The sequence below is a fragment of the Rattus rattus genome, chromosome 3, assembly GCF_011064425.1.
Source record: "Rattus rattus isolate New Zealand chromosome 3, Rrattus_CSIRO_v1, whole genome shotgun sequence".
NCBI lineage: Eukaryota > Metazoa > Chordata > Mammalia > Rodentia > Muridae > Rattus > Rattus rattus.
The window spans coordinates 181,149,177-181,163,057 of NC_046156.1; positions in this window are offsets into that span (position 1 = coordinate 181,149,177).

Below are 13,881 nucleotides of genomic sequence, written 5' to 3' on the forward strand. Positions count from 1 at the left end.
ATATGTTCTACCAATGTCTTGTTTGCATTCTCCTATTATTACTTTTTTTAAAAAAAAATAAAGTTAAATTCATCTTTCATTTTTACTTTTATTATGTAAGCTTTTCATCTCAATTCTAAGGTCAACTTGTGTAATTCTAGATCTCAGACATGTCTTCTGTTTTTTAAACAGTGACATACATGATTTTATATTTCAAAACCTTGGGTTTACTGTGATGAGTGTCCTTGCTAATTATGGATATACATGCAAGGTACATTCGTTCTTTTTTGCTTCTGCTCATGGACATTTTTGTTCTTCTTTTCCAGTTATGTCACTTGTATTGCAACTTTAAAAAGATATTTTGATCCATATCTATGCAATCTAAGTCCTTTATTACAGGGCAATGATTTATGAATCGATTTTTTAATCAAAAGCAGAGTGTTTATTATTGTAATTGTATAGCAGCCCTTGACTTGGGCTAGACCAACTCTTAAGGTTTGCTCCAAGTAAAGAATTAATATCTTTGTTGTGTCATCTCTCAGACCGCACATACATGGCACTTCATTTGATAAATTTGACTTCTCATAGAAGAAGTTTGAAATTTTTAATTTATTACTTCTCTAAATGTTTGATTAGACAAGAATTTCAGTTATTTCAGCAGCTACACTCCATAGGACTTTTTTCTAGGATTTATTGATTATATATATATATATATATAATTTTGTATTCATCTTATTGTGCTATATATCAATTTCATTCATTGGTTCTAGAAAGTTAAAAAAAATAGATTTCTTGAGATTTTTCCACACAGAGTCCATGCCACTTTTAGAGTCTCTCAATTTTGGCCTCTGTATTTATTTTACTGATTTTCCCCTCTACATTAGGCATTGTATTTCTAGTGCTATCTTGTGCAATAGTCAAGAAAGGAGTTCCAGCTCTGTCTGTCTGTCTGTCTGTTTCCTCAGTCTAATCTTAAATACTCTCTAAGTGGATGTTATCCAGTTAATATTTTTGAGACCGGACCTTATTTCTTAGCTCAGCCTTGCCTGTCTGTAACTCTCCAATAATGAGATTTTAGGGGCAAGACACTTCATGCAATGTATTTCCAACTTTTTATTATTAATAAGCATGTTATACAAGCACATTGACAACAGCGGTAAGAACAGAGGTCATACACTAAGCACCTTAAATGATAGATGTTTATTTTCTTATAATTATTAATAATTAATTTGAATATTTAATGTACTTTACCTTTTGTCCTTGTGCCTTCTCCTTGTCCTTATCTATTAATAAGGCTAAAAATATCTATTTTATTTTTCTGTTATTTTGTTTCCTATGGTGTTACCATTGTGGTTAGGGAACATAGTCCTTGAACCTAGGATGACTCAAATTAACTTTTTCTCAGTTGAAATTTTAATAAAATTAAAACTACTAGTCCAGGGTACTGCATGCGAGACCACAGTCCATTAATCATATGAACAAGTTTAAGCTATCTTAAGATATTCTAAATTTTCATAAATATCATCAAATCACTAGTTAGTTACATACTTTTCTGGTTTATTTAATTGTTTTCATATTTTATTAATTGTTTTTCTCTGGAAATCCATAAGGAGAACAATTTATTTTGTTCCTCTAAAACAAATTTCCTTGTTGATGAATTTTGAAAATTTATAAAAGTGTTTAAAGTCACACGATCAACTCTATAATTAAGAACAGGTAAAATCTGGACTATGTGTAGATATGGTTTCGTATATTTAAATGAAATGTGTATTTGATTTCAGTTCAAAGGAAAGATACCACAGCATTTTTATTTGTATTATGAAAAATATTATAGTGATGTAAAAGTACTTTCCTCCAAGGTAACCTTAGAGTCAACAGAAACCAATTTACTTCAACTTATGGACCACAACGCATGCACACCAGCACACAAATACTAAACAAATGTGTGTGCATGTGTGTATTTGTGTATGTGTGTGTGTGTGTACGCATGTGTGTGTGCACATGCTTGTGTGTTTATTTATAAATAATCTCTGCAGACATTTTGTCTTTATTTTGGCAGTTACTGGGATTAATCTAGAGCCTCATGCACTGCACCAGAGAAAAGTCCACTAAGAACTTTTACATAAGCCTTTAATTTTATACTGAAGTTTTATGTATTTGCTTTATAATATCAAAAGATGTGTTTTGATTATAGTGTCAGAAATTTTTCATTTCCTAGCAACCTATTGTAATAATAATCAAAGAGAAATTTAAAAAGGCTTTATAGAAAAAGACCTTGGGTACTTTAAATAGCAATACATTTTTATGAGATTAAATTATAATGGAAATATGGTTGTATAGGTTTGATACATAATCCGTTTTATCACATTCTACAAAAGTGAAGATATATTATTCCACCTGTTAAATATATTTTAAACATCGTATTTAAATTATCGTGTTGCCTTCTGAAAACATTTCCTAAAGCTGCTTTAGTACTACATATATAATAAGTTGTTTGCCTGATTATTTCTTAATTTCTTCCTTCTATTAAATTTTTATAGTGCCATTGAGCACCACATAATAAACACCACATGATTATGTTTACTTTTCTATATTAAAGTAAAAATGAAGTTTCTAAAAATCATTGTTATTCAACATGTTTGAATTTGATCAAATAAAATATCTGAGGTCGTAAAGGCATTAGCATAATCAGTCTTAGAGCTTCAGATCAATGGCTTATTGAGAACAACTATGTAGAAGGAAGGAATCAATTTACCTCCTAGGACACCGTACTGCGAAAACAGACTTAATAATTAAGACTGTAGTTCATTGACCTCACAAAATCCTTATAAAACATCTGGACTGCTTAGGTGTTATGTTATTTATATGAACTTGTTCTAAAAATTTTTAGTAACTTGCATGTGCTAATGTATTCATGAGAAGAGTAAAGAATAGATTTTTACATATGCTCAATTTTCTCCTATTCCTTATACTTAATGTGACATGTAATTATTTATACAACAGTAACGAAGACTGTGGCCCTAATTTATGACTGTCTGCTTTCATAGGTTTACAGGTTGCTTTCCCACAGTGCATTTCTCGTGTGCCATATTAACCTTTCTATTTCACTTACTATATTGTAATTTACCTCCACTTTGCCCATCTCAACACTGGCATTTATAGGGTTTCTAGTGAAACCCTATGTATGTGGAAAAAATTAACGCCAAACAAAGGCAGAGCCAAATACTAAGGCAATATGACAGGTGAAAACTGGTTTCCGTCTTTGACCTTCCATGTAAATGCTTGTTTCTGCAGGAACTCTGCATATGTTCCTAGTATAGGTGTCAGTCTAACAGTATCCTTGTCATGCATTGCACAGATCTATAAGTTCTCCATATATTCACAGAATATATGCTCCATGTTCTCTGAATTCATCTCACTCTTTCCTAAAGTATCTTTACTGTCCTTCTTTTCTGCATTTCTTCCTTCTTTGAAGACTGTTTTACCATATATTTTAGGATGCTCATTTTTGTTCTTAAAGCACAACGTAATACCTACCCTTCTCAGACCAATCTAAATTATTGACATACAACTGATGTAAAAAAAAAAACACAAAACAAACAAACAAAAAAAACCAACTCCCTCTGCCATGTTTATCTTTCTGGGTCTGGGTTACCTCAGTCTGGATGACTTTTCAAATTCCATCTATTTACCTGAAAATTTCATGGTGCCATTATTTTTAATAGCTAATAATCCATGGTGTAGATGTGCCACATTTTCTTTACCCATTCTTCCATTGAGGGGCATCTAGGTTGTTTCCATTTTCTGGCTGTAACAAATAAAGCTGCATCCACACTTTGGTGTTCCTTCTTGTTAGGCTTCATATGGTCTGTGTGCTGTACCATGAGTATTCTGAGCTCTGTGTCCCAATAGTCTTTTGCATTGTTGCATGACACTACCTCTGGGGAGTAATTAACAAGCATGTATCCACCGCAGACAGGGAAATAATGACAGGTGAAAGTAAGGATAACCTCAAAATTCATCTCGCTAGACCAATATTTTACATGTGTTGTTTGCAGGTTTAAGGGTGAGAGGTGACTTACAGGAGCAGAAGTAACAGGAAGACAGCAGCATCGCCAAATCCTACCCCAGCTCAGGTGGGCAGGTGACAGCTAAAACATGGAGTGTCCTGCACAAATTGGAGTGAGTCAACAGATAGGAGATGACTCTTCCAGGTAGCGCTGTTTCTTCCAGGCTGCTTCTTAGAATCTCTACCAATCAGCTTGGCTGGTCTGCAAGTGCTTCATAACCTGTTTAATGCTTGAGGATGGAGGGATGTAATGAATCTGGTCAGGGGGATCACAAGTGTGATTACCATGCTGATCAAAATGGTGAAACCATGACTCAAAAATAACTCATTTGTATCGTATTTATCAATTTGCTTTTATTGATCTTTAAAGATACATCCTGTGTAAAAAATCAAAATTTCATAGGGCTTTAAATACTATCATTACATCAGAGTTATTATTAGCAGTAGTCTTCCCAAAGAAGATTCTAATTATACACGATAACACTATACTTTATTTTACTTGTTAAATGCAACTTAAATATGTTTATATTGATAAAAACAAGACACACTGAGACAAAATTAAATATTCATGCAATAAATGCAACTTACTTTGTTTTATACCACATTAATATTGATAACCATGATAGTGTTTAAGAATTTTCATCTGTTTCATATCTATTGATTTTGTTCTTCCTCAGATAATACAATTTTTCATTCATTTAAAGGTTCAAGATTTGAAATGCATCACCTTAAATTTTGAAGGGACATTAAGAAAAGTGGCAAAGCCCTGTGCCCATGTCAGTAGTACTCTGATTGATATGTATAGTTCTTTGAATGCAGACTTCTTTCCTTTGGTAAAAGTTTACTATTTTTAAAATTTGCAAATAAATTCAGAATACAGTTTTAGAACACATCTGTGTTGGTGGAAAATATCCCACCAGGAGGAAAACGGAACACAAGAAATGCTAAAACTGCCCTCTTGTCATATTAAAGAGAAATCAGAATTAGAAAGGCTTGAAACATGTGGGCTGCACATGTAACAGTCCTCTTTGAACCTGTCTGTCATCATGGTAACTGCATATGTGACTAGAACAGGGCATCATGGATTGCTTGTGTTAAAATCTAGTTTCTAGAACATGACAATTTTTGGCCAAGAGTATACTAGAAAATGGATCTCAACAAGACAATAGAGGAGTTTATCCACAAAGGGACTTTCTTCTAGATGATCCTAGCTTAATTACTCATGCAGATGTGCACATACACAAGCATAAGCACACACACACACCCCAAAAATGCCACACTCCAGAAAAAAGAAACAAGTAATTTTGACTAAATATGTCTAGTGGAATCTGTAGTTCAGCAACTCAAGGGCATTGTATCTAAGGACAATGGATTCACTTTAGTGACAGGCTCATCATGTAAACCAAATAAGAAATTGAGGAAGCAAGCAATCAAACTTCATGTAGTTCATGAAGAGAGTACACAAAAATGAACACTGGGAAGTAATGCTTATGACTCCTCAGTCAAATGATAGCTCACCCAACTTTTCTAATTCTTTAACAAAATACTTCACAGTTATTACTGATCACTGAAAACATTTCAACGTATTAAGCTAGAGACCTTTAATCAAAGAATTGAAATATCTGCCTCTTTCACTAAAACTGACTTTATTTTTATCACACATTCTCCATAATTATCTAAGAAAGCTCAAACATCTTACATTGGTGAGTCACATATAAGTACAACAGAAATCGATGTGGGCAATTTTGTGGAAAGACCTTCATTTTCATGGTTATGATAACCTTTTCCAGCCCTTCTCGAATAGCATCTTTGGTCACTGAACTTACGCCTTGTTATGAAGAGAGAGAGAGAGAGAGAGAGAGAGAGAGAGAGAGAGAGAGAGAGAGAGAGAGAGAGAGAGAGGGCGCTACATGAATTTCTCAAATTCTGGTATCTGGTTTCAATATATTTACACAGGCAGAAACTACAATACAAATTAGAAGTGATTCTGTGAACCCAGTTCTATAGAATTTAGTGTGTGTGTTTGTGTGTGTGTCTTTGTCTCTTAAGAAAAAGCAAGAAAAACCTCAAGATTTTCTGTTAATCTGTTATTTCTACTAATATAAGGGCTTGACTCCATAGCCTGAAGTAGAGACTATATGGGAAAATTAACACAACCATCATTCTATGAGCAATTTTCTACAATCCAGGTGTTAAGTAAGATGGCCTGACTACTATAGTCTTGTTTTATTCCTTCATGTCCTAAACTTAAGGGTTTACGATTCCAATTTCTTTGATTTCTGATTAATATCAATATTATTTTTGTAGCTTAACCTGTGGGAAAATATGCTATATTATTAGCTTGCTTATTACTGCTATTCATGTATTTCAGAGCACCTACCATGCCTTCAGAAGAGTGCAACATATAAAGATAGAGTAACAATTGAAGACAGAAAAGTAAAAACTAAAATGCCAAATGAGAGGGTTATTACACATCTAAGAGGGGAATTTGCCAGCATGTAGGCACTTGCTTTCACGTTTCAACATCATGATTCTTGTTTTTCCCTCTTATCTTTGAAAGGCACTTTACAAAATGAGGAAGAAATTCTTTGGGCCAGTCATGATTTTTTTCCTAGAATAATTTAACACAATGCTTTGAGGAAGTTGTTGTTACATGGGCTTTATCATTTTACCTAGACAAAATTATTACTGGATACCATATTTTTGAGTATAAATAATAAGTTCAAATTTCTTGAGTAGTATTATCTTGCTTTTTGAAAATAGCAATTGAATACACATATAGTATCTTAATTTTAGTTAATTATAAAAGTGTTAAGTGTATAATTGAAATAAAAAAACAGTACAATGACTAATTAACTCTAATGTCAAAATATTGATGTATCTTTATATTCTGATTATTCATTACCAGAATTTTTATGAGGAATTCAGGAATATAATAAATATTGGCCAGAGATTATAAAGTTTCTTAAATATTTAAAGAATAGAATTAATGACATTATAAATAATTTTATTTATTTTAATTAACTTATGAGTAATTTTTCTGCTAACAGATCATTTTCTTGATTGCTTTATGCAAATAATTTATAATGTTAAAGGTTAAAAAATTACATTTGACATTTTGTGCATAAACCACTTTTTTAAAAAACATTTTTTTCAGAAATATTTATTCTTAAACACTTTAGTCTCCTATTGTCGTCTGTTTTTGTTATCATTTGCCCATTTTTATTTAACTTCACATGGAAAATGATAGATATTGCTTAACATTTTTTTCTGTGTGGACAATCAATGACCACCCTCACACTCTGGAAGGAAGAAATCTTGATTACCAAACATGTTTGTGAAACAAGAACCCCTTCTCCCATTTTTAGAAAGTCGATAAAAATTCTGAGAATTATCACCATAAAACATAGGTATAAATTTACCCAAGTTTCAATATAAATTTACCCAAGGTTCACTATTAGATAGTCCAGTCTCCATTGTCATATACTATACACTGAGAATCTCACAGAAGCTGTGTATCGTACAAAATATTTTAGATTATTAAAATAAGTCATATTCCATAATTTATACACTAATAATTAAGCATTGGTGATATGCTATAGTCCCAACAATCCTAAAAATTAGTATCGCCCTTTTTCTGCTAAAAATATATCTTTTACTATTTGGTGTTTCTACTATTGTTATTTCTATTCAGTGGCTTCTCATAGTGAATAATTGAATAACAATTAACAATGCCAAAATTGAAATAGCCTCCATTTCTCAGTTAAGTTGTTGTATTCCTTGGATAATTGTGATATTATGTACAGAAGATTGATATAAAGTTTCTCATTTAAAGACATTTGTTTCTATGATTGTCCATATTTATACTAGTTGTTACACACACATGAAACTCACTTAAATATCTTTTACCTGTATAGTATATTCTTTCTCTGGGTCACACACAGGGGAACAAAAAGAGAATGAAAACTGTAACACAGAGCCAGGATCATGGAAGGATACAATCCAGAGAAGTAACTCAGCATCTCAGAACTTTGAATATCTAGGTATCTTCAGACAGGTATTCTATAAACATATAAATGAGTCCTGGATATATATTGTTAAAGTCTTAAAATAATGACAAATTTCAGTTGATATCTTAGTTAAATATACTATAAAACTTAGTGGAAGTCAGGAATTGGATTGAAGGCTCTTCTTAATGTACTAATCAGAGTTCATTATGGTCTGCTAGCTTAGAAAGATACAGCACGAGTTGACAACGCATCATTGTAGATATCAAAGTTATAATAGCCTCACACAACTTCAGAGCAAACACTGTGTGCTACCTTCCAATAAAATCTCCATTCAAATTTTATGTGATGAAATAGTAGCACTTTGCATACTAAAGAGATGCTAGAGAGATGTCTCAGTTCTTCCTCCTTTGCCTTGTATTGCAAACATGTTTTACACACATAATATATCCTGATTGTGGTTCCTCCTCCTCCTGTTTCCTCCTCACTTCCTCTATCTCTGATTAGAAAAAAAAAGCAGGCTTCCAAGGGATATTAACATGTAAATTATATATATATATATATGTGTGTGTGTGTGTGTGTGTGTGTGTGTGTGTGTAGTCAAAATAAAAACAAAAACTAACAGATCATATTGGACTAAAACCAAGACAAACAAACAAACAATCAAAGACTCACTCATACCTTTGCAATTCCATAATAACACTAAACTAGAAGTCATAATATATATGCAAAGGATTTAGTGCAGACAAATGCAGACCCTGTGCATGGTCCTTCAGTCTGTGCAAGGTCATATGAGTTTTGCTCATGGCCATCTAGAGGGTCACATAGGTTGGTGCCTTCCATTCCTCGGTCTCTTTCATTCTTTCCACCTCTTCTTTCTTAGTTTTTTCTGAGACGTGAAGGGAGACATTTGTGGAGACATTCATTAAAGGGCTGATTGTTCCATGGATCTCTGTGTTTGTTCCCTTCTGCTGCAGAAGGAAGCTTCTCTGTTGATAGCTGAGCAAGGTACTGAACTATGAGTGTAGGAGAATAGTTAAGAGTTATTGTTTTAGGCCAGTCATATTTAATTTTACCCTAGGTCCCTGGGATATCTAATCTTATATTCCTTGTTACCCAGCAGTGTTGAATATAGGTTCTATCTCATGGAGCAGGCCTTAAGTCTAGTCAGATACTGCCTGGTTACTCTCATGAGCTTTCTGCTCCCATTGCACACACATGGCTTGCATGGCTTGCACTGTTGGTGAACCAAGGGTTTTGTAGCTGGGTTGGTGTTTACATTTCTCTTTGGTAGCCTGCAGGGTGCTTTCTTGTGCTAAAGTCACCCCGAATGCAAGTGTGAAGGCTCCCTTCAGTCACTAGCTCAACTTCAGGATGTTCAATGACTTGTGTAAGTAATGTTTTCATCAATGGGGTGTCACTGTCGGTTTTGTGGAGAGAAACCTATAGTTTTGACAACAGCCTGGTTTGTCTGGGGACTCCTTTGGCCAAAAACTCAATTAAACCTATCCTAGTCTCTGTTCTAGAAGCTGCATGTGGCAAGTGGTGATTGCCAGTTGGAACTCCTTAATTCCCCATTATATAACAGTGCCATTTCAATAGATCTCATAATTGTATATATTTTAGGAAGCTTGTATTAAGTTTTCATGCTATCCCTCAGATAGTCCTTAATGTTACCTGTCTCTGCCCATATTTCTTCCCAAGTGTCTTTCTGTCTCACCCCTCCTCTCTTCATCATCCCATTTCAGGTCTTTCCCCCATGTATTCATAACTATTTTATTTCCCTTTCCTAATGAGATCTATCTGCCTTACCCCTTACTCTATATACTGACCTGCCCCCTACTCTATATACTGGCCTGCCCCCTACTCTATACTGGTTGGTCCCCTTACTGTATACCTAACCTCTGTAGTTCTTCAGATTGCAGCTTGATCATCACTGAGGTAACAACCATAAGCACATGTAAGTGAATACACACCATCTTTGTCTTTAATCACTCAGGATGAGTTTTCTAGTTCCATTCATTTACCGGAGAACATCTGATTGCACCAGGTTTTCTTTACGCCTTCTTCTGATGAGAGACATCTAGGTGGCTTCTGATTTTTGACTTTTCGGAATAGCGAACAGCAATGAACATGGTTGAACAAGTATTTCAGTGGTAACAAAGGAGTATTTGACTCCCATTCCCCCGATGAACTGCCAGGCTGCCTTAAATAGTGGCTGTGCAGCTTTGCACTCGGAAATGTCAACAAATAAACTGATTAATAATAAAAAGAAGAAAAGAAAAGGGTTCCCCGGAGACCTTGTCCTCATCATCATGAGCTGCCACTTGTTTCCCTGATATTAGCCTTTCTGATAGGTATAAGATAACATCTCAAAGTACTGATGATTTGTACAGCTGTGAATGTTGAACGCTTCTTGAAGAGTTTCTCAACTCACTCAGGTCTTGCATAACTCTGCTATGCAAAAGACCAGAGTTTTTTTTTTTTTTTTTACCCACGCCCATATGGGGCTGCTCACATCTGCCTGTAGCTCCAGGTCCGGGAATCTGAAAACCTCTTCTGACTTCTGAAGGCACCCAAAGCCCTGTGGCATATAGTCAGTCACACAGAATATAAATATATCTTTAAAATTTTTAATTACAAAGAGAAAAGTAAAAGTTAGATACGAATGAGGTAAAAAGTTACTGTTTTACATCTTTCTTCCTCATAAATTGTTATTTTAATTGTTTCGACTTCAAATTTAAATCTATAAAGTTCCATACAATAACAGCAGTGAAATCATTTCAACTAAAATGTGTTATGAATTAACAGCATGCATTAGTCAAGTAGGCTCATAGAACCCTTGGTTTTCTAATAGAATATGTAATTACCTGTGAAATACGAATGATATGTACTAAATGCAATTTGAGAGTCTTTGCTCATTACTCTCGCTCAATTATTAATAATAACATATTATTATATTAATGTTTTAATTAACGTAATTTCTATTTACAAATTAGGAAACTGAAATAAATAGGCAATTTGGTCACCCTTTCATTTTAGGTTGACTGATGTTAAGGGCCTGCGTTATTCTACAGATTTTATAAAATACCTAACAAGATAACATGATAATGGCATTAGTAATATAAAAATGTCTAAAACATGGTTCTTGGCCATTTATGTAATCAGCAAGAATTAATGTAGTTCACTTAACGTGTACAGCAAACATTGACTAAAAAAATTAAAAATGCTTCATAGTTGGTGCTTACCTTCGTCTTACTATAACGATGGTTATATGGTGCCAGCAAAAATATGATGCAGAACCATTTTCATTGTGTGCATTTGTAAATGACTATAATATGACATCTGTTTAAATACTTCACAGATAGAGGAGACTTTCTGCAGAATGACTATGCTCTTCTGTCTCAAGCAACACAAGATAACGTAGTAATGATTCACAACTAAGTTATATTATTGCAGCTTATAAAACCAAACTGGAACCGGGCATGCAGACAACCCCTCCATCCTCTGCATTCGGAAGGCAGAGGCAGGAGGATCAAATTCAAAGCCAGCCTGATACAAGCAAAAAAACCCTCTTTTTTCTCAAGTAGCCACATTGACCTAATTAATCTCATGGTTCCAACTGACATGGAAAACTGAGCCCAGCTATTTAAAGATATAGATATAGAAATCATCACTGTGCTGTTAAGATAAATGTGCATTCTAATCAACAATGCTATACAACTAAACTATTTTGCTGAGAAATAACACAGAATTCGACATCACATACTATTTCATTTGCTGCTCTAGTCAAAGTGGCATATACATATATATATATATGTATGCAAATTAAGTAAGCCAATTATGCATCGTAAGTGTCTTAAAGGGGTAGTTTTAAAAACTCCTTAATTCATTTAAAACTACCAGCACTCCAAATCAACTCTGCTCTCAATGTTGGGTGTCCCCTGTAAACACTTCCTCACCTTTATGATGACCTATACACTAGGATCATATTCAATGATGCTTGCATGGTGGTTTTCTCTCCGAGGATATTTAAAGACTTCACAGATTCTTGAATTAGTTTACAGTAAGCACATCAATGGCTTCACTTTTCAGAGAATAAAGTTTGTAGCACACAGTCTTTGCTCCATGTTGGCTATCGACCAGCATGTTTGTTTTTCCTATATATGAAAAGGCTGAATTAATGTCTGCACATACTCAGGCTGCTCAGTGAAATACAGATGTTGAGTGCCCTGTGCCTCCAAGCTCTTTGAGAATAAAACAATTTTCTGACCGCTACATTTCCAAACACAGGTTCCTGAAACAGAAGAGCATCCTCTAAATCTGCTCCAAGATCAGTGCAGGTCCAGTGTTTCTGTTCCATCTCTGCCTTCCATGAGCAGACAGTTTCTTAGATGTTTAGTAAAAATAAAAGAAAGGGAAAAAGAAAAAATGAAAAAGAAAGAAACAGAAGGGAAATAAATATATAAGCGAATACATTGCCTTAGGAAGGAATTTTGCCTTAGGAAGTCTAAATTACTTACATGTAACCTGGAGTCATTCAGTTTCTGAAAGGGGCCTAGGCAGTGCTCGGTACTGGCCTGGTGGTATAGCTTGAGGCCTCTTCAGGGTTAATTCATCTCTGCATCTGTCAGATCCCATGGCCTTGAAGTCACTGGAGTGTCCCATGCACCTTTATTTCTATTTGGTGTTTGGATCTCTGCCTGTTTACTACAGCACTCATGGCTCATGAAAAGAAGCAGGCTGGGATGTTTTATCTCTTGTCTGAGCTCGCTTCAATTAAATTAATGGAGCCATTCAGCTTGCTTGCTCCCGTTTCAGATGTACCCCGATGAATACATTAAAAGATCTTAAGTCTCAAGATGGTACATCATAGTATTAGGCAGCCACTCACTTCTCTCTGCCCTCTTTTTCTGTAAATCAAATAATTAATGAGATCTTCCCCCAGTGAAGCACTTCATCAATATACTGTGGCAAAGGGAAGGGCCCTCTTTGCTTGTCCTAGAGCTTTTATCTCCATCTGTGTAGGATTTCGTGGGCAAATGTGGCGATATTGAAATGACAAAATATTGACTGATTCTCACAGTCTGTTCTTTATAGCCGAGAAGGCTTAGTGAAATGCAATGTACGGAGTGTACAGCATTCACAAGAGAAGCGGTAGCAACTGGGCAATGGGCAGGAAATATTTGTATTCAGTAAACATCAGGTAGGATGACTTAGTTTTGATGGAGATTGCTGACACTGGATGGGTGCACAAGTCTACTATGGAAATACTACATGGTTTACACTAAAAGAAAAAATGGAGTATCTGTTGTCTATTTTAATGGTATTTCATAAAATTATATTTCATCACATTTAGACTTTTTAACAATTATTGCACTATAGCTTCAATTTTAAAATGGAATTGTATAAATAAGTGATATATATATATATATATCCTTTATCATAAAAAGCTACCTACTCATTTATTTATCTGTTTGTTTATTTAGACAGTGGGCAACCATCCACTAGAGTTCATTTGGAGGAGAGAAGACAATTGGTGGAGATCAATTCTCTCCTTCCACCATACAGGTCCTGTGGAACAAACTCAGGACTACTTCATTTTTCATGTGTGAATTAAAATATCTAAATAAACCTGTTATGAATTTTAAATGTGATTAAAAGTCGCGCGCGCGCGCGCGCGTGTGTGTGTGTGTGTGTGTGTGTGTACACGTATTTTTACATTCCTCCTTCAAGGAATGTCCTAACAGTAATGACTCCATGATAATAAGACAGCACATGTCATGGATTCCGAGGTGTGGCTAATGCCTCAGCAAAATGGTAAAC